Source organism: Mustela putorius, unplaced genomic scaffold (assembly GCF_011764305.1).
Source record: "Mustela putorius furo isolate JIRA1106 unplaced genomic scaffold, ASM1176430v1.1 tig00003875_pilon_pilon_pilon, whole genome shotgun sequence".
Classification (NCBI taxonomy): Eukaryota; Metazoa; Chordata; class Mammalia; order Carnivora; family Mustelidae; genus Mustela; species Mustela putorius.
This window is the reverse complement of record NW_025422026.1, coordinates 9,335,623-9,357,094: the sequence shown is the minus strand read 5'-3', so window position 1 is coordinate 9,357,094 and position 21,472 is coordinate 9,335,623. Positions and strand designations below refer to the sequence as shown.

The window sequence follows — 21,472 nt, the reverse complement described above, 5'->3', positions numbered from 1 at the left end:
AGATGGAGCCATTAAAAGCACTCTGGCCTAGATATCATTTTCAATGAGCCACCTGGAGCAACAGTTTTGGAGGGAAATGAATATGCAGACTAGAACTGGGGGGAAAAAACCAACAAAAGCACCGAGTAAAGCACTGGCTATTTGCTCATGGTGGGTCTTTCTCCTGGTTCATTCCTCTCCAGGCTGTCAGCGTGAATGTCAAAAAGGTATCAGAATGCTCCTCAATTCCTAATGCCCAATATATAAGCTCTATCTTTTCTCTTCCCACTGAGGGCCAGGAGCAGGGGAGTGTAGCTGGAGAACAACTGAATATCTTTCAAAATGACAAACGCAGGTGCCCTCTGTCCCAGCATTTCCACGCCTGGGAACCTTGCCCTCAGTCCCATTTGCACATGAACTTTTGGCTGCAAGCAAAAGGCTGGAAAATAACCGCAATATTCATAACTAAGAGTCCTAGTCAAATAAACCTTGGTTCATTCATAGAGTATAACACTACGCAGCCATATATATATATATATTTATGTATATATATATATATATATATATAGCAGGTGGCTTTCCACGCTACCATGAAAAGCACTGCAGATGGGAGGCTTTTACGTCTTCTAGAAACCAGACGACCTCTGTACACATGCAGACACGACACATAGCTGTGGGCGTATGCAGAGACTACCTCTGGGAGGCTGTGTAAGAAACCAGCGGACAGTAGTGTCGCTGGTGGGAACAGGGCAGATGCCCACCCCTCTGCACTGAATTCTGTGCCAGGTACAGTATCACTTTTCCAAAACCCTGCATGAAACTTTGTGGCAGCTGCTTTTAAATGCATTCTCTCGCTCAATCCTTAAGCCACTTCTTCAAGGTCCCAGCCATACAGACGGGCCAACTGAGGCCCAGAGAAGATTAAAAAACTATGCACCCATCTTCAGTGTTCAAAGCTATTCCGCTCCCAAGTCCCTGCTCAAAGAGCACAATGAGGGCTATTTATGAAGACAAAGAACCCTCCCGGCCACAAATGCCACAAACGCTGTGTCCAGCTGAACAGGAGATAGTCCTTTAAATGAAAACCCTTGATTCCTCGAGTACCCCGGTCCCATGGAGCAAACCTGCACCTTCCCTCCTGGTCTTCAGGAAAGAAGGAAGCATGTGCAGGGGTGTCTCCCTGACAGGCTTAGTACCGCCGGAAGGGTGCCCGCTGCTGAGGACAGCGGATGACCTGGAGACAGACATGGGCTTTCTGTCAGGCATCTGCGTCCCCCACCTGCCCCCGCCTGGAGAAGAGCCACCGTTAGTCTGGGCCTCCCCTCGTGCTGCTACTGCCTCGGCCGTGATGTGGGACCTAATTCAGATGCTCAGTCAGTGCCCTTGTTTCCACATTTGTCAAATGGGTGTGAACCTCACCACACCCACCGCAGCAGACTGGGGGGAAATTAAGGCAGAGAGCTGGCCTCAGGGCCCGGCACCCAGCTCCCAGGGGCTCTGGGCAGCACCGTGCACTCAAAATGTTTGTGGTAAAATGTTTTCACTGAAGAATACGAAGAAATCTAGCCTTATAGGAATGGGCTGTCGGAAAAGTAAGGAAACTATAAGAGCCTTCTCAGATAATGTAGGATATTCTTCTCTGATACCTCACCAAGGCCTGCACAGCAGTAGCCTCCTGCAGATTAGGCAATGTAGAACTTGAGCCTGAATCCGTGAACTTTTGTACTCTGTGACATTCCGGTCTCCTGGTCTATCTTGCACCATGCATGCTTTGGTAACACCATGCAATGGTCACTCGGAACACATCAGCTCACTAAGCCATGTGCTCGGAGAGATTAGTGAAAAAGGCAAATAATATCTTGGCGTTGCCATGAAAACAGTTTTGACCTTGGGGACCCCTAGAAGAAGCTCTGGGATCCTCCTAACCACACTCTGACAACACCAGGTTAACAGAACTCCCTGACCTTCCACATCAGCCATGTTTTTGTTAAGAACTCAGAGGAAAACTATGGAAGCATGGAGCGGGTGACGGCAAGATGACCTGCCCCTTTGGGTCTTGGCCCCCTCCCCAGCTTGCACGGAGGGGCGGTCACAAGGGCCAGCACTTTCTACCCTGTGGCTGGCCGGCCTCCCCTCATGCCCTGGGCCTGCCCTGATCCTCCTCTCATTACCAGCCGCTTTCTTACCACAGGACCCCCTCATTCTTCCCCAAAATAACAGATCTGGGTACTTTGTACTGGGCAGGACCTCAGACAGCAAACTACAGGGGCCACGCATGGGCTGCTGCCTTTGGGCTTTGCAGCTGATAATTCTTGGTCGCTTGAAATTACAGATGCGTGTATATTTATAGCCAAATACATGGTTGCCGAGAAATCGCAACTCATTCATATATACACTTTTAGCACATTGCTTGGCCACCAAGTTCCATTAAATCTTCCTTCCTGGGTTCCTTGTGTCACCAGTCCTACGCTGGAGACAAGGTGAGGCCTTCCCCACTGCACACTTGGCTGTGAAGGGCCCCTGTCCCCAACGTGTCCCCCTTTTCCCCCAGCAATCTGAGGCCAAATGCTTTGCTCCTGACCACCAGTCTCTCCTGCCCAAAAGCCTTCAGCGAGGTTTGGCCATCAAGCCTTGTTCTCTCTGTCACCCACTCCAGCTTCATCACCCCACACGTCCCGTCTCCCTGCCACCAAGCACTCAGGCACAGGCTGGCCTTTCCAGCTCCCCCCCGCCCCCCGACCTTTCTGCCCTCAAGTCTCAACTCCTCCCCGAGACCTCACTCACCATCACAGCCCCTCTGGACTTGGCAGCTGGCATGCAGACGGCCCTGCACACACGAGATGCTCAAAAAATTACCCCGATAAGGAATCTGAGCACCTACTATGTGCAGGGCTCCGTGATATGTACTGGGGACATGGCGGTGAGTAAATACACACTTTTGTCTTGTTCCCTGCAGTTAGCGTTCTCATACCCGTTGACTCGTTGCTGTAGCACTGTGGTGCTTCTTGACTGGCACTCTTTATTCCTTTAGGTCATTGTACACTGTGCCCTTATTTTAATTTCCAACTCCTAGAGGACAGGATTCAGTGTCATTTTTGCTGCCTAGAGTATATGCAAAGCTAGTCAATGGCTGAAGGGAAGTGGATTAACCACAACATCCATTGGACTAAGAATCAGAAAGATCCAGACATCCGTCAGACCCACGGAAGGGGTTCCTGGCGTCTGCTGTATTATCTGCAACATGACTGACAGGTTTCATATTTGAATATTTTAAGTGCTAGATGGGAAAGAGAAATCCTCAACCCTCCTGGACGGTGTTCCAGAAATCGCAGGAATCACACAGGAGAGGTCGACTAACGAGACGGCAAGCTCTAAGCTCCAAATCCCAGTTCTGCTGTTTGTACCTGTATGACTGGCCCCAGATACGTACACTCCCTGAGCCTCAGTCTTCTCATTTGGAAAACGGGGGTGAAAATAACGGTCCCTATGTCAAAGTACTGTCGTGGGAATTAAAGGTGAGAATCCAGGGGAAGAGCTTAGTACAATGCAGCACACAAGTCACTCCATTCATGAAAGCTGCTGCTCCTCATACTGTTGTCACAGCCCTTGGTGGCATAAGCTCCGTGGTGGGAACGTGCAAAGATGGCCGGTCCCCCTTCCTCCAGCCTGGCCTTACTCCTGTGACCTACATGGTGCACTTGCCACGTCACCCACGCGGCAAAGGAATCTGCAGATATAATTAATGATGGTGCTAACTGATCAGGTGACCTAGAAACAAAGAGGTTACCTGGGTGGGCCTGGCCTAATCACAGGAGCCCTTTACAGGAGGGTCACAGAAGTGGATGCCACAGATTTGCAGCAGGAGAGGATCTGATATCCTGGTTTTGGGTCTGGAGATGGAGGGGGCCATGTGGCACCAAATGTGGCAGCTTCGAGGAGCCGACATCAGCATCCAGATGACCGCCAGAGTGGATGGGGGACCTCAGTTCTGCAACCACGGGGAACTCAACTGCACCAACAACCTGAATGGCCAGGAAACAGACTCGCCCCCAGGGCCTCAGGGTAAGAGCTCAGTTAATACCTTGACCTTGGACTTCTGGTCCAAGACCCTAAGCAGAGAACCCAGTGCAGCCAGCTCAGGCTTCTGCCCTCCAGCACTATAAGCTAATAAACACATACAGCTGAACCCACTACTTTGGTGGTGATTTGTTATGCAGCAACAGGATCTAACAGAAGCCCAGCTTGGTCGCAAACCACCATGCATATGGGGAAAAGCATACCAAGTGCCTGTTCAAAGGGTCTGGGGAACATTCACACCTTCTGTATCTTTAATCATTTCACAGGTGCTGCTTGAGAGCCGAGACTGTCTGACTCACGTCTACTCTACCACTTAGCAGTGCAGGCATCATACAGAAGGCTCTCGATAATTTCACTGAACATAGTGTCAACTTTCAGGGCGCTCGGGAATGGGATTGCTTAGCTGGTTGGCTTCAGTCCCATGACAACCGGTTAGAAGGGGTCCAGGTGCAATTATCTGGGCAAAACCCGGCATGGGGCTCTTTTTGGCCTAGAGGAGAACTCCAGACACTGCCAGCGGTCAGGAGAAGCTAACTCGGCGACCAGGGTAGGTACGTGTCCACGTGCAAAGTGTCTTGCTTTTTACACACCACCCGACCACGCCGTGGCCCCCGCCTCAGCCTGCGGCAGCCTCCCAGGGCTTGGCTGGCCAACTAAACCCTGACATTTTGCTTGTAATTGTACCTTCCAGTAACAAGTCCTACTTGGAGTGGTAAAAATAGCAGCCGCGACTTCCCGCAGCACAACTACACCAGCCTGTGTCAGGACCTGAAAGGAAACCTGGCGATCTGGTCTCACACTCTTAGCTCCGGGAAACGCCTGCGAGCTGGGCTCAGGCTGGCAGCAGGTGGCACCCAGTGAAGGTGGCCCCTTGTGCCTCTGCCCCCGGGGTGAACCACCCTCAAATCAGCTCCCAAGATGCTCCCCTCGCAACTTTCCTGAAAATCCCAACCTTCAGCATCAGGGGATGTCTGAGAAATGCACAAACCTGCCCCCAGCCCCTCTCCTCCTGCTCATTAACTGCAGAACTACAGAGAGGAGAGGCCCCCTATCAAGTCTCTTTGGGGGTCCTGTGGCCCCCTTGTTATCCTCTCCGGTGTCTGTCTATCTCCCTCTCTGGAGCCTTCTGTCCCCAGCATCTGACCTCACCAGGCTGGGCTGGGGGGATGATAGAAGTCTCCAGTAGGGCTTAGGTCTGAGTCATCACCAGGGTGGCAGGGCTCAGGCCAGCTAGATAATACTGCCCCTGGAGTAAAGGGAGCGGGCTGTTAGAGTCCACCCGGGGAATGACAGGAGAGTCAGGCTAAAGTATCCCCAGGCACCAGAATCCTGGTAGTTGTGAATTCCTCCAGCGGCCCAGGACACAGAGCTGCCAGCCCCCCTGAGTCCCCTATCATAGGGCCTGATGCCACCCAGGAATCACACGGGAGTGGTTTTCTGAGGTCCCAGACTCCTCCTTTGCTTCTCTACCAATCTCCAAACCTTTGCTATCCTTCTGTCTCCAAATCAAATACATGGGCCCTTTTGTCGATCTTTTGCTTGTTATAAAGCCTCCTCTTACAGGAAAACAGACAAGGGCCCCCAAAGTAATTAACATGGGAATCTGTAAAGTTCTAGGAGCCCTGGCCAGCAGTGAAAAAGGGAATCAGCCTGTGATGACCAATGTCCCTTTCAGAGCCTTTTTATGGGAAGGCCAGAGATCTTTCTCAACCCTTCTGGCTCCTTCCTTCATTCCTGCAGGTCAGACAGGGAGAAACTTACCACTTGGCTAGCCCTCTGACATCTCTCTCAGGACACGTGAGGGATGCCAGGCAGATGTCCCACCTAAAGCCACCCCAGTCCCTCCCCTAGACACACTGGCTATTCAGAAACACTCGGGTTCACTCACATGTTCTGGGCTTCAAATATCTGGCTCTCGCTAGTAAAACCCATGATGTCTGCAGAACTTTTCAGCATAAAATGAACTTTCAGGAATGTTTCCCATGCGCCACAAGCAACGCACAGTAGCCTGACAGGGGGCAGGGCAGGGACTGAAAGGGCCTCATTTCACAGATGAAGCTGCGCTGGAGGTCAGGAGACCAGTCAGAGGCAGAGCCAGCAACTGCTAAACCTCGACATTCTGGAAAAAACAAAGATGGATGAAAACAAAGAGGAAGCCTGTATGAACTGGAATTTTTTTGTTTGTTTGTTTGCTTGTTTTAAAGAAATGATGAGATCTTTACCTACCCACACCCGCACCCCCATCACAGGAGCTAAAAGTGAAAACGTGGATAATATCAAGAATTATCGAGTATGGGTGAGGATGTGGGTAAATGGGCCCCCAGACACCATCGGTGGCTGAGTGGCCTGCCTGAGTCTTGGGAAAGGCTTTGACAATAAACATTTAAAAATCAGAAATATGCACGATCCAGGACACACTGGACTTTATGGACTGTACGAAGGGGTGGGGAGGTGGTCAGACAGGACCTAATGTTCGGAGAGGCTGAGATAGAAGCCAGTGACTGGCCCACGCGGAGTGTCGTGCAGCTGTAGGATGGACAGGAGTGTCACCACACACTGGGCCACAGAAGCTGTGGACAGAAACACAGAAGAAGGGTGGCCAGAAGGGGGTGCGCCAAACCGCTGACAGATACCAAGGACACAGGGGACTTTCCAGGCCACACTGCATTTTATCTCTCATTGTGCGTTTATAAAGGGAATCTACTGAAGTGTTACCCAAGTTAAAGGAAACAATTAATCAGCTTAAAGGGACGCGTTTTCCTTGGCCCCCCTAGGAATCAGAAGATTACAGTGAGTGCTGGCTGCCACTATCTCTAGCCAGGTCCCCGCCTCGGCCCACGCTGTTCCCAGTCTGTACACTCGCTTGTTCCCTGCCCCGAATGCTCTGCCTCAGATCTTCCCAGGGGTGCCTCTGTCCAGTCTTACAGGTCTCCGCTCAAAGGTCACCGGCCCAGAGAAGCCTTCTTTAGGACCCCTCGGTCACCCACCTTGACCATCCACGTCCAGCAGCCCTAATGGCAGCTCTATTTATTTTGTCTATCTGGCCCCAGTTGAATAGGGGCTCCAGGATGGTGGGGATCTTGCCTTTCTTCTGCTGCATCCCAGAGCCTGGTAGAGAACAGATGGCAAAAAATATTCATTGGACCCATCTGGAATGGAGATGCTAGGGACAGTCTACTTCTTCACCTCTCCAACGGGGAGACTGAGGCAGACTCTTGCCATGCCACTCACTCTTTTAGCAGTATGCCACAACAACTACCTGTCTGCCTCACATATCAGAGACTGACCTTCCAAGAAACGACTCTCTTTGAACCTGACTTCTTTTTCCTAGTTTCTAGTCCAGGATGAGCCACTCAGAAGGTGCCAAACGAAGGCTTGCTGCATGAATGGAACTGTATGGTTCCCCCCCACCCTTTTCAAAGCTGTGAACAACAGAGGCTGCAAAGGTTAAGGGACTTGCTGCCCAGGGTCTCACAAATCTGGTAGCACACAGCAGAACTCGAACTCTGGATGCTGGATGTAATGACTTTCTAGAAAAAGAACTCCTGTGTCTCTTGGCCCTCACTCCTGCCCAGACAAATCTGGCCTGGCCACCTGTAAACCTGGCAGGCAGCTCATCCTAGAATTGGGTGAGCAAGACTCCTCTTAGCGTAATTAGGAAATTAATTCCATTCAGCCTAGATTGAGCTGTGGTCAGCCTCTCCTTGGGGAGCCCAACAAGAACAGGTAGAAAATAAACAAGGCTTTTTGTTTCCATCCTATCCCTGCATCCTACTCCGGTGGATTGGCTGACGGCAGAAGGTATCTTCTTGGCAGGCAGAAGTGGGTGGGAAATGACACCCAAGGAGAACGTGGTCCTCCCTCTGGCAACAGAGATGCGGTTCTCCCACGGCCCAGCTCAGCCCCCGCCTTCTTGCGGGAAGAGCAATCCAACTGGTCTTGCAGGCGCCTCCTTGGCAAAGTCTGATGTGTAGGAGCCTCGCGTCCTCCTCCTGTCCCCCTAGGCTCACTCACGATCCCTACCAATCTTGGGAGATCTGTGCCCATCTCTCTTCCTGGAAGTGGCCCCAGGGACACCTGTGGCCTAGATCCCAACCCATCCATTTTGGGATTGGGACAGAGGTGTCAGCCTAAGTGCTCCCACACCTGTTGCCCAGGCCCCTGCCTGGGACCAGCCAGAGCAACCTTGGGAAGTAAGCCATGCATCTGCCACCTTCCTCTGGGCCCAGATTTTTTCTTCTTTGACCCAGTCCTCTCGCGTCACTAGCCCCTCATCCATGGGCACCAGTACCTTTACACCTAGGCCCTGGACTCCAAGGCAGCGGACAGAGGCAGGGAGCCAAGGGAGGCCTGGGAAACTGGGAAAGTCTGACTCAGTTTCCACTCACCAAGAAAGGAAAGAAAATTGAGGAGCTTGCCTACTATATACCCTTCTAGTTCTCCAGGAGGAAAAATTAGGGCCCAGAGAGGGAAAGCAACCTGCCCAGAGCCCCATAGCACACAGCAGAGGCAGAGCAGGAAGTCTAGACTCCTGATTTCTAATCTGCCCCACCACACTCCACTGGCTGCTATCTCTTCCTGCCCCAGACGCTAGGCAAGTAACTCAAGCCTATAAAATTACATGACATCAGAGGCTGTAAGAACTTCTGGGATTTTACAGCAAAACACCTAACAGAAGCATTGCACCGAAGAGCATCCACACATGTTCAAGAAGACAAGCTGAGGCCCATAGAGAGGTAAGGGGACCTACATGAAATCACACACACAGAGGCACAGGAGGACTCTCAGCTCCCTACTGAAGCATTCATTCTGAAACAGGCTCCAGGAGTTCCAACTGTCGTAGGATGGGGAAGAGGTGGAGTTGGTCTTGAACCTCAGTCCCATTACAACAGTGTGGCCGGACAGCCTGGTCCAGCCTTGTATACACCCCAGGGGTGCCAGAGACCACTGTGAGGAAATAGGGTGAGATTTCCCAATGAAACTGGGTTTCTCACTACTGACCCAGTGTTTTGTAAACAGGTCAATGAGCCATATATGCCTACCTTTGTTCCTCCAAAAGGCATGGCCGGGGCTCAGAAGGAAAGGCTCAGCTGTGAGAAAGAACAGAGTCTCCTGGCACCAGAGGGAGGGGGAAAGGGTGGGTGGAGGTGGCTGGGGCCCAAGAGATCACAGATACACAAGCAGCATCTGAATCCAAGTCTGGTTCTTGAGCCCGAGCTGTTTTCCCCAGCCTTGCGCAGAAGAGACTGAACAGGAAGCCCGCCCATCTCTGAGCTCTCTCTCTGCTCCCACCATCCCCATCCCCACAGCCCGGGGACCTGGAGTCAGCATCACCTGCAGGTGACAGGTACCAGCTTTCCCGACCTTTTGACTGGGACAGGGGCATTGGTGCTCAGAGGCCAGGTGGTCCAGGAACAAGGCTGGGACCTGCTGTGAAGGCTGCAGTGCAGTGTGGTGCGGGGGTGTGGGGGGAGTGAGGGGGGTGGGGGGGTTGGGGGGAGGGGCAGGCAGACCCAGATTACAGAGGGGAAGGCCCTGCTGGGATGAGGTGAGTAAAAGCTGTGGATGCACACATACTGCCCCCACCCCCTGCCCCCAAGCTGTCCCAACTAAGTGTTTTCTGGCTGGGAAAATGCTTCAATAGCTCTGGCTGCCGGAGGCAATTCAATTATGAAATTTACCACATTAGATGAACCAGCATCTCAACCAGCCAATTCATTTGCGTCTGGCCACTCTGTTTCCTCCTGCAGGTTCTGTCCACCCCTCCCTGGCCAGGCCACATTCACACTGCAGGCTGGTCCAGATGGACGCAGGCTCAGACGACGGGCTGGTCTTCGGGGCTGGTGGGGTGGCTTTTCCCAGGACCCCCTGAGCAGAGAGGCTGAGCCAGGCTGGAGAAGGCATCCATCTTCCTGGAGACTCCCGGGGCCGCTGACTCCACAGTCTCAGATGAACCCCCCCTCTCTCACCTCCCATTTGCATTCTCCCAGACCTGCACCTGCCTTGAACTTGCAAGGCACTGGCTTCTGGGAGAAGTGCAGGTGGGTGGTGGGAGAAGGCCACCACCTCAGGGCTCTGCCATGCCCTTCTCATCTTTACTTTGCCCAGGCATCATCGCTTCAAAAAGCCTTTGCCACCCGTTCCCCTCAGCTCCCCTTGCTGCCTCTATCACTGCGGGGGGTGGGGGGGTACTGTGCGCACACCTGTGTGCCCATGTGCCAAGGCCCCACTCTGCGGGCCAGCACACCCTTGTCTAGGAGCTCCCAGAGTACAGAGCCCTGATCAAGGCCCTCCCCATGTAGACTCAATTAGTCAATTAACAAATGAATAAACAAACCGCTCACTGAATACTACTCCCTCCCCAGCCCCCTGGAGCAACAGCTTGGTAGAAGGGAAGAAGCCAGCCCACTTTTGCTGCAGACCTCCAAGTCCCAGGCCTGGGTCATCTTCCCTGGCCTCCTGCTCTCCTCTGCCCACACTGGATGCCCAGAGGTTTGAGAGGCTTTTAGGGAGGAAGGGGCTGCAGAGGCTGCCTCAGACGCTGAGTGTGCAGCTCCCCCGCAGCCCCTCTCTCTGCACCACAAACATAAATCCAGCTGCAGCCCCAGCCCCAGGATGAAGGTTTCTACCATTTCTCTCTACCTCCTTCTAGCAACCTCCCTGGAGTCACTTCCTGGCAAACGGAATGACTCAAGACCAAGAGGGCTGCCGGGCCCAGAAGACTGACTGACTCCATCACCCTCCTCAGGTACAGCTTGGGAACCCCAGGACCACTGGTCTCAGAAGGATACCAAGTCTGTCCAGGGTGGAATGGACCTTGTGTCCTACTCCCCACTTGCCCCCAACCCCCAAATGCGAGTCTTTAACAATAGTCCCTCGGAATCCTAACAGCACACCCGGGCCCACTGAGCATCAGTCCCACCTATGAGGGGGGAGACAGAAGTCAAGGGTCCCAAAGGGCCTGATGCCACATCACTGTCCCCGTAGTCTGGTGTATGATAAGAACGGGGTTGAGGGCATTGGTTGGTTCCTGCCTCCCCCCTACTCCCCCCACACCCCGTGGCACGGCAACTTCACTCTTCAGATGGCCAGAGTGGAGACCAGAAGGCCCAGACACCTGACATTCTCCCTCCTGGCTCACCAGGGACCGCCAAAGCTCCGGGAGCCTTTCTCCTGCTCAAAGCAAGTCAGAAGGACCCAAGAGTGCCCAGCTTAACACTGCAGGGGGCCTGGGTCGCCCTCCACCCCAATCCCTTTGATCGGGTTTTATAAAGACTTTTCTTTGCACAAAGAGGGTGAAAACGCACCTTGGGGACTTCGAAGCGATGGCACAAAAAAACGGACGGTGCCCCTAGGGGTACAGTCTATGAAAGGAAAAGCTTCTCAAGCAACTAGAGGAGGAAAAGAGGGAACCGGGGGGCGTGCCCAAAGGCGGTCCAGGAGCCGGGGCAGGATGCGGGGAAGAGGGCTGCCAGGCTGGAGGAGGCTCCCTCCGGACCTGCCGACCTGCCGGGGGGTGCCACCTCGGTGGGCAGGTGGGGGGACTTCGCAGCGTGTGACCACTGCTCCGCTGCTCACAGCTCTCCACGCGGAGACGAGGGGTCCCGTCAGGCAGGGCGTGGGCGGCCGGGGCCACGGGGACGGGGGACGCTGCCCCGGTTAACTCCCCCAGCCGGCCCTCGCCCCGCACGAGGCAGGCGGCCATCTGGCCCTCGGCGTCCAGGGCGCGGGGACTTCGCCCAGCCCGGGCGCGGAGCCCAGCCACTCACATCCTCACACACAAGCAGCCTCCTCTTTCCAGGATCGATAGTAATTTTTTAAAAAGAGAGTCTGCGGACTCAATGAATCAACCGCTCCCGAGGGAAAGAGTTGTAGCTCCCGCCCGCAACATCCATTTGCAAAACAATTCATTCCCTCGCCGGGAACTCTCCGCCAAGACCCTCGCCGGATCCGCAGGCGCGCGCGGGGCGGGAGCAGGCGCGGGGACCCGAGCGGAGGTGGCCGACGCCAGCCCCCTCCCACCCCACCATTGTCCCCGACTCCAGCCCCCGAGACCCCGCGGCGGTCGGGGCGGTCCCGGGCCCCGAGGACGGCGCCGCGGCTGCCGGGGCACGAGGCCCCCACCGCGGGGGCTCCCTCAGCCGGGGGTTCCCACGGCGGGGCGCGCAGGGCCCTGCACCCCCGGCCCCCACCCGGGGGAGGGGGTGACGGTGACAAGTGCCAGCCCGGAGACTGGGGCGCGCGGCTAGACCCGCCCGAGGCCGGCGTCCCCCTCCCAGCCCGGCCCGGCCCCGCCACTCACCGCTCGGGGCGCCGCCGCCCGCCGCGCTCGTCACCCCGGGTCCGCCGCCGCGCTCAGAGGCCCCGCGCGAGGCTCCACAGCCCGGGCCGCCGCCGCCGCCGCCGCCGCCGCCGCTCCCCTCCCCCGGCTCGCCACAGCCGGAGCGCGCCGCCGCTGCGGTACAGCCCGGGCGCCGCCAACAAACTAGTTTCTCAGGCCTTCCCGCCCCGCCTTCCCAGCGAGAAGCCAATCAGAAGCGGCGCCTCTGTGACGGATGGTCGGCCGAACCCGTAGTTCAGCCCGCAGTGGGGGAAAGGGGGTGGGCGCCCGGGCCGCGCCGGCTCCGCGAGGGGGCGGGGCGGGGAGAGGAAAAAGACTTTGACCAGATTCTTAAAGGGACAGGCGCCCGCCCGCCCCCGCGGCCGAAGTTTAGGAACAAAAACCCGCCGGTGTTCTAGAGCTTTCCGAAGGAGAGAACTGTGTGGATTGCAAATGCCTCTTCTGTACGGGGTGTGCGGAACCACGCTTCTACTTGGGAAAGAGTTAGGGAAGCCCTTTTGTTTTATTCTGGGTTTGTTTCAATGTTTGGGGTTTTCTGCAGCCACTAAACCCTATTAAGTACTTGGAATATGTATTTTTCAGGGTTCTTCAGCTCTCCGATCCATAGATTTCTCACTAAGTTCTTATGTAAGCCAGTCTTCAAATATTCATTCGTTCGTTCATTCATTCGTCCATTCGCTAATTCACTCCACAAACGTTTGATTGACGCCTGTGCCATATGCTAATTTCCCAACGGGAGCCAATAATTTTCTACTTCTTGTCTTTTAGTTTTGCATTTCATTCCAGGACCTCAGATTACTGTGTGTCCGACTTCTTCATCGGTAACACGGCGGGTAAAAAGTCCTATTTTCGGGCTTAGAGGACAAGAACTCCTACGACAAGGTTAAGTGTGCAATCAATGTCTTTTTTCTCTTCGACTGAAAATCGAAAATAAGATAGGTTACTTAAGGATACGAAAAGTCCCGGTAAAATATAGAAAGTCCCAAGTGCTATGGGGCAGGGAGAATTCCCAGGAAGCAGAGGTCACACTGTTAGGAGATCTGAGGTTTATGGAGGGGGAGGGGAGCACCCAGAAGGTTTGGAAGAGGGGGTGGGATTTTCTCTGGTGGGAGCTGGGAAGACCTGTCTGGACAAAAGAGACTTCAGGGTGTGAGGTGACAGCAGGGAAGACATCTGGGGGAAACTGTATGGTGCAGAGAGAGAGGACAGCAGAGGAAACCTGATCTGGATTTGAATCCTGCCTCTACCCTCAGGAGCTGGAGAGGGCTGGAGGCAGATTGCTCAGGCTGCGTGTCAGATTCTTCCTGGTAAAAGAGCCCTGACTCTGAGGTTTCTAGAACTTATGGCAGGGTTACTGTAAAGATTAAATAAGAAAGCGTATGATTAAATAAGAGAGCATATGGGCCTGGCACCTAGGAAGTGCTCAATATAGGTTTATGTCTCTGGAGATCTGGAGAGAGTTAAGACAGGAGGGTTCTGGTATTTAAGAGCAGTGTTGGCCAGAAGTAAGAAGTTGGCCAAGTGTGCTGTTAAGATGCCTCCAAGGGGAAAAGGAGGCATCAAAATAATTGGCCCATTAGGGAAATGACACAGATCACATTTGTAGTTTTAGCATCCCACCAATTTTCTAGAGCTAGAGTATTTATATAATTGTTGGTTGGATGAAACTCTGCATACAAAATGGATTCCTAGCAAGCTCATAAGCATTGTTTATTATTCCATTCAGGTTCTCTGAGATATTATAAGTGCCAAGCATCTAAAATCGAGTCTGCATTATCATTTCCCCCCTCCTCAACTCCACGGCTTAAATTAGGTACTGGAATATATTAAAATCAAATGCCGGCAGTGGAACAAATTCAGACCAAGAACACGTGTTGAGTTATTGAATTTAGATATGATTTGTGAGGAAAAGAGGAGATGAAGCTTGCTTTGCCATCTGTCTCAGTCTTCACTCTAGACCCAGGAGCATAACCACCATCACAGCCCCTACCCCCGTGTTGTAATGACCCGCTTATGACCTGTTAGTCCACCCCACTGCACAGGAAGCTCTGGGAGAGCGGGGATTATGACATACTGAATCCTTGCTTCCTCTCACAAGTCGTCTACACAGTTTTGAAATCCTATGAACAAATCTCCTATCAGTTAGAATTAGCTTTTGCTACATGTGACAGAAAACCTAAAATAACTATGAATTTTTAAAAGACAGAAGTTTGTTTCTTGCTCATGCAAAATAAATCTGAAGTTAAGTCATCCAGAACACGGCTGGCGACTCCACAGTTATCAAGCAGTAGAAACACCCCAAACTTAATGCTTCATTTTCCAGTTGCCTCATGGTCCAAGGTGGCTGCTGGAACTCCAGCCATAACATCCACATTTCAGAGGCAGGAAGGGATAGAGCAGAAGACCAGATGTGTGCCTCCTAACCATGTTAGCTCCATTTAAGCAGGGTGTACTGCCTCTCTAAACAGAGTCAGGGCTCTTTTACCAAGAAAAAAAAAGAGGGAATAGGTTCTTCATGTCAATGGACAGTTCAGCCGACACCTTTTTCTTTTGTTCCTGTTGCTGTCATCTGTCCAGTCTTCTGGTGGCTTAGAATCTAAAGTCTTAGAAATTCTGAGATGCAACACAAAATGAAATGCAAACTTGTTAATAGATGATTGAACTCTTGGTTCTTCTGCCCTTGGGATGTTCCTTTTTCAGTTTCCTCTGCTGAACTCTTCCTCACTTCCCAAATGACCACGTATTGGAGTCACCTCCAGAAGTTAAAACCTCTTCTCTACATGCATTCACACTCCAGACGATTTCATATAGGACCCTGCCTTATGTTTCTGGCAAATTCCAAATCTGTACTCCCACCCCAACTTCTCTATAACTCCTGACCCACAGGTACAACTGCTTATTCCATGTCTCAGCTTGGATGTCTAGGAGCACCTCACCCTAACATGCCCCCACTGAGCTCCTACTACACTACCCTGCAAAACATACCCTGCTCCTCCTGTCAATATCCAGTGTCATGGCTGGAATGGCCCTTGTGGCTCTTATGATCACAAGATACCCATCAGGAAACTTTGTAAATGTATTACTTGCAGAACGTAGATCTTACATAGCACCTTTGGGGCCACATAGCGAGTTTCCAGGTAGAGAGAGAGAGTGCAAGCAAATATATGCCTTCAGCTCTGTGTTTATTGGGATTCAGGATAGGGGAGCCTAGGGTTTCATGGGGCTCACTCTTTATTGATAAGTTCCAAACATAAAAGCTGGAATTTAAAGAGCAGGAAGAGAAAAAAGAAGTGGCCCAAATGGTCAGTTACTGAAGCCAAACAAGATCTCCAAAACAAAGGAGCTTCAGTGTTGGGGGGGAGGGGGCGGAGGTGGGGAGGGGCAGCACTGGGGGTGGGGGTGGCCTGGCTCGTATCTCCAGCTGGGTCGTGGCTGCTGGTGTATTTATTCTGGATAGCCATCTTTGAAGTGGATGCCCCTGCCTTCAAAGCAGAAAAAAAGAGAAAACCTGTCAGGGCTGACTCTACAGCAACTCAGTCTTTTGCTCATATAAAAAGTCTAGGTAAGACGCTCCCTTACCTGCCTACAGTCCTTGACCAGTTTGAGCCAGCCAGTCACATCACATTCATGGCTGCCACCAGGCTGCTCCGAACTACCGTCATCTCTTCCCTGGGTCATCAGAGCCTCTGTCTGGCTCGTCTCTCTCCTTCCCCTCTGGCCACCCAGAGTCCGTTCTCAACACGGCAGCCAGAGGGAGCTTAAGGACAGAATGTGCTGTGGCTGTCCTCCCCTCACAATCCTCGGATCTCAGAGTGAAGGCCAGACTCCTTATGTTGTCCTCACCTGATCTGGCCCGGACCACCTCTCCCACATCATCTCCTACCTCTCTGTCCTCCCTCGCTCTGCTCTGGAACCCCGGACCCCATTGCCAGGCCTCAGTCAGACAAGCCAAACCCATTCCCACTGCAGGGCCCCTGCCTTTGCTGGCTCTACCCGGAAAGCTCTCCCCAACCCGAAGGTCACACAGTTCACCCCCCTGCTTCTTTAAGTTTCTGCTCAGATTAGTTACCTGACCACACAGGCCTACCTGACCCTCTCTATAACATCTCCATATTCCCCACCCTGGGGATCCCTGGCCTTACTCCCTAGTAATTACTTATAATGGAAATCTTATTTATATATTTATATATTGGGGAAGGTAGGGGAAAAGCAGGAAACAGCCCCAACATCTAGAAGCTGACCCTGCAGGTAGAGTTAGGCCTTGGTGTTCTCCCATTGAACACAAAGAATTTCACAGAACATTGGCATCAGACAAGGCCACTCTTGGGTCAAGACAAAAGCAAGACCACTCCATAATCATGTCTCAACACAGCAAGTAATAAGCATGTTGCAAGTCACAAAATACCAACCATACACTTCTCCTAGTTAGTATGAGTGCTGTTTATTAATTACAGCTTTGACCTTGATCTGGTCTCCTTTTTTTCGGCTATGATGTATGGGGATATCCTATCATAACATACTCATCCCTGCTTTCTCCAGCACCCAATCTAGAGCAAAACCCTACTTCCTTGGGCCCTTCCCCAAACCACCTGCCCAACGCCTAAATCCTATGGAGGTTCTTCTAACACCCCTGTACCGTGGTGAGTGGTCTGTGCCCTTATGACAAATGATGACCCCAGCTTGGTGTCTCCAGGTGTTCCCGGTTGACAATACAAACCCACACACATTGACGGTACAAATACACACACCCATACATTTTATTTGGCCTGGCGATTGGCTGTCTGCTCTCCCAGAGTGGAAGTTCCAGGCAGGCAGGGGCCCTGGCTAGCCATTCCATTTAGAGACCTAGAACGGTGTCTGGCATGTGGTAGGCTCACAACGAATATTACTCTATGAATTTGGGGTGAATTGCAAGTACCTTTGGATTCAGTGTCGGTCACCATTCAGCCAGTGGTTTCTGATCTCAGGGTTCAACCAGATCTTCAATTTTGGGTCCAACTCCCTAAAGACGGAACTCCTGGTCTGAAGGGGCTGCCCAGGGCAGGGCTGTGGCAAGAGATGGCTTTGTCAGCTTCGGCTCCCAAGGGAGGGGCCGGGTGTCAGTGATTGCCCTTCTCGGGGAGCAGCTGGGATCAAGGTCACCAATGAGTCACCGCTTAGGCTCTGGGTGCACAAGGGAGCAGGGCAGGGCTGGGTCTGGCCAGGACGGAGGCTGCGGAGGGTGGAGGGTGTCCTGCCTTCACCTGGTGGGGAACTCTATGAGGAAGAAGTCCTTCTGAGCTGGCTGCTCCTTCCAGCCCAAGGAAGAGCCACTTGGTGGTGGCCGCCCTTTAGTGTTCCCCATGAAGCCCCTGCCCCAAAATGTGCTCTCCTCGTTCAATCAGAAAGTCCAACATTTAGACGCTTACTTGCTATCAAAAGCATCCTTGTGCTTCTGTGCCTTACAGGGCATACTGGCGCTATGGGAAGGCCAAGGGGTGGCCGTGGCTGTCTGTGGGTGGGGGGCTCCCACGGACACACCACGGAGGAGACTGAGGTCCAGGGCCCAGCTTGTGATGGCAGCCGCAGCGGAGGAGGGGACAGAGCGGTGGGAGTGAGCCGCAGGAAGGAAGATAAGAGAACAGCACAGAACAAACGCCTCCTTTTAGAAATGTGGGCTGTGGCCTGTCCCACTCCCTTCCTTCCCAGAAACCAGAAGGCAAAACACAGTATGGAACAATGGTTAATAAACAACCCTTGAAACGCAAAGCCGTGGGTATCGTGGGCTATCTTGGGCTATCTTTGGAGCCCCAAGTGGGAAAAAATCAGAAAGTACGCTTGTAAAAGCATGCATGTAGATGAAGACACTGTGTGAGGACATTCAGAGAAGGGACCCAGTGGTCCCCCCGCCTCCGGCAGACGGTGGTGGGGCCCGTGAGGAACAGAGGTGGAGACGGCGCTGGAGAGTTGGACGGTTTGATTTTTTTTTTTTTTTAAGATTTTATTTATTTATTTGACAGACAGAGATCACAAGTAGGCAGAGAGGCAGGCAGAGAGAGGTGGGAAGCAGGCTCCCTGCTGAGCAGAGAGCCTGATGCAGGGCTCGATCCCAGGACCCTGAGATCATGACCTGAGCCAAAGGCAGAGGCTTTAACCCACTGAGCCGCCCAGGCGCCCCGGGACGGTTTAATTTCTGAACTGTGGCATCTATTGCTTCACCAAAAAAGAATTTAAAAGCAAAGTCAGAAGTTTAAAAAAATGAAATTCTATGCAGATTAGGGTGGGAAAAAGGGAAGGTTAAAAGAGAGCTGTACTCCACGTGGCCTGGAGTTTTAAAAAATATAATCAGGTTTTCTCTGTATAATTAAAAATCATGCAACCTTTAATAAAGGAAAGGAGTCGGGGAGGAAGGTGAGAATGGCATTCGGAGCCAGCCGGGACCACCTGGGTTTGCTTTCTGCCTCTACCACTTTTTGTGTGACCATGACCAGGTTATTCCGCTCTCTGAGCCTCAGTTTCTCCATCAGTAAAATAGGAATGATAATAAAAGTCATATATAGCTTCTACTTTCTAGGATTCTTGAGAAGGTTAAAGTAAGAAAAAATAATTTGTATAGAGCCCTTGGCCCAGAGTCTCGGACCAAATAAACCCCAAAGATATTAGCAGCAGCAGCAGCAGCTACAACTAGATGTCTGCAGGGGCGCCTGGGTGGCTCAGTTGGTTAAGCGACTGCCTTCAGCTCAGGTCATGATCCTGGAGTCCAGGGATCAAGTCCTGAGTCGGGCTCCCTGCTAGGCAGGGGGTCTGCTTCTCCCTCTGACCTTCCCCCTTCTTACTCTCCCTCTCTCTCTCAAATACATAAATAAAATCTTTGAAAACAAAACAAAACAAACAAACAAACAAACAAACCAACTAGGTGTCTGCAAAGTGCCAGGAAATGTCCCTTAGTGTAAGTGTTACTTAGTAAGAGTTACTTAGCGTAAGTGTTCAATTAATTATAGTCATTATTTGGGAATATCATCCTAACTTTGGAGGTGTGCTCTGATAACTCTCCAGCTGGGGTTGGGGGGGACAGGAGTCATGTACCTCTCACTTGCCACCCCTGAAAATCTGTCCCATCCAGTGGGTGGTGGGGGTGGGGGTGGCCTCCAGCCCGGAGGCTTTCTCCCTGGCATCCATGAAAGCTGCGAGGAAGGAGGAACGTAGCCGGGACAGGACTGCAGGATGCCTGGGCCTGGCTCCAGAAGAATCTCTCCAGGGAAAGCGACCATGTGCGCCGTGCAATTCTGTTGCGTACTCAAGTGGGTCCATGCATAACTGCGTGGGTGTGATACCTAGGAGTTGTTTAAAGGCCAGAGGCTTTGTTGGATGGGTTGATTTCAAAATGTTTATCAAGTGCTCAGCATGTTCTAGGCACAATGCTGGGAGATAAGCAGTTCCCAAGGGAGACAGGGCTCAGAGCTGAACAAATTATCATCCTATCCTTTAAAAGAAAACGAATCATGCCCAATGGGGCAGAAGATGCTCGAACTGCAAAATAAGACTAAGAATGCTGTAGAGATTCGGATATAATGTGGTGACAGAGCAGGGAAAGATGAGTTTTGGAGGTATCTGCCCTGGGCCCTGCTGGGTGAGTCAAGTTTTAACAGGGGTAGAGAAAGCATTCCAAGGTGAAAACAAAGAACTGGCATGGGGGGGGAAACTGTAGGGATAGCTTCCAAAAGAAGTCCCTAGGAGGACCATGGGGATCTGGGGGCATGGGGAGTGGGTGTTGCTGGGAGAGGTGAGAAGACTAAAAGGAAAAGAAATGGCTGGTTTCTGGTTGTTGTCCCAGGTCTATCCCATAACAGGCCTTCCCATCACATAAAGAACCACTTGAGCAGAGAAACTGTTAATATTTATCCACACAAAAGGTTACAGCACAGCAATGAGGTATCTTTATGTGTTAACATGGACACATCTTGAAAACAGTGGTGTTGAGTGAGAAAACCAACTTGTAAATGGATACAAAGAGTCTCATTGCATTTATGTGCATCATAAAATCTTACAAAGCAATGCTCTGAACCACATGCTGTTTGCAGATCGTTGTTTATGTTGTGTGCCTGTAAAAACACAATGTATGCATACACACAGGATATGCTGCAGTGTAACAAAATACTTGGGGAGCCTCAGTGATCTGCTGGAGGGTTTTCTGGGAAGATTTAGGTTGTCAAAGCTACCTCAAAGGTATGTGAAAAACAGGGAGGGCTCGACGACAATAGAAGGGATTTGACAAGTTATTGATAAAAGGGTCAATCCTCCAGGAAACTACGTGATGGAAAAACCCAAGAGCTCTGAAAGGAGAAACAGAGAAACCGGACGGCTTGGTTAGGAACCTCAACACTCCCCTCTCTGATAGAGCAACCTACTAGAACTACCAAATGTGAGGTCGGCAAAGACAGAGAAGATCGGACAGCACAATCCACCCATATCTCAGGCGCCCATGAGATATTCACTAGCACGGAAAATATCTTGGACCATGAAAGAAACGTCAACTAAAAAGAGACACTGAAATCATACAGAGTGTGTTCTCTGACCATAATGGAAGCAAAGTAGAAATCAATAGCAGAAAGACAAATAAAATCGCTAAACATGTAGGAATTAAACAACACGCTTTTAAATAATCTACGGGTCGAGAGGGAAGTCTCAAAAGAAATTTTATAAAAACAACACAACATAACACAACACAACACAACACAACGCAATCAACCTCAACAAGACATCTGTCAACCCGATACAGTATTAAAAGCCACAGAAGTTCAATGCCCTGTAAAACCTGTTGTAAACAGAGAAACCAAGGTCTTCGCAAGATTCTGTTCGGCATACTTAAAAGAGGACTGATTGGTGCTGCGCCAGCGAGAAAGTGACCCAAAATTTTCTCCCTTATAGAAGAAAAGCAGGAAACTTGCACACAGCTGGCCAACAACGTTCCCTACACCCTGTTCTTCCAACATAATTTCTTCCTGACTTTCCTCCACAGTTGGCAGGCTATCTGAGCACGATGTCTCAGATGTACACCTGAGTTTGGAAGCATTTCTCTGTGTTTTCTTTTTTCCT

The 21,472-nt window shown here is 51.8% G+C and overlaps 1 protein-coding gene across 1 annotated transcript in view; it reads right to left on the bottom strand.

Moving 5' to 3' along the window:
• KLHL25 (kelch like family member 25) overlaps window positions 1–12,526 on the bottom strand; it is a 34,399-nt gene extending 21,873 nt beyond the window's left edge. Inside the window, exon 1 of the mRNA XM_045067147.1 lies at window positions 12,359–12,526. The gene's annotated coding sequence lies outside the window, so the exon portion shown is untranslated. The remainder of the gene's footprint in view (window positions 1–12,358) is intronic.
• Window positions 12,527–21,472: the final 8,946 nt, after the last annotated feature.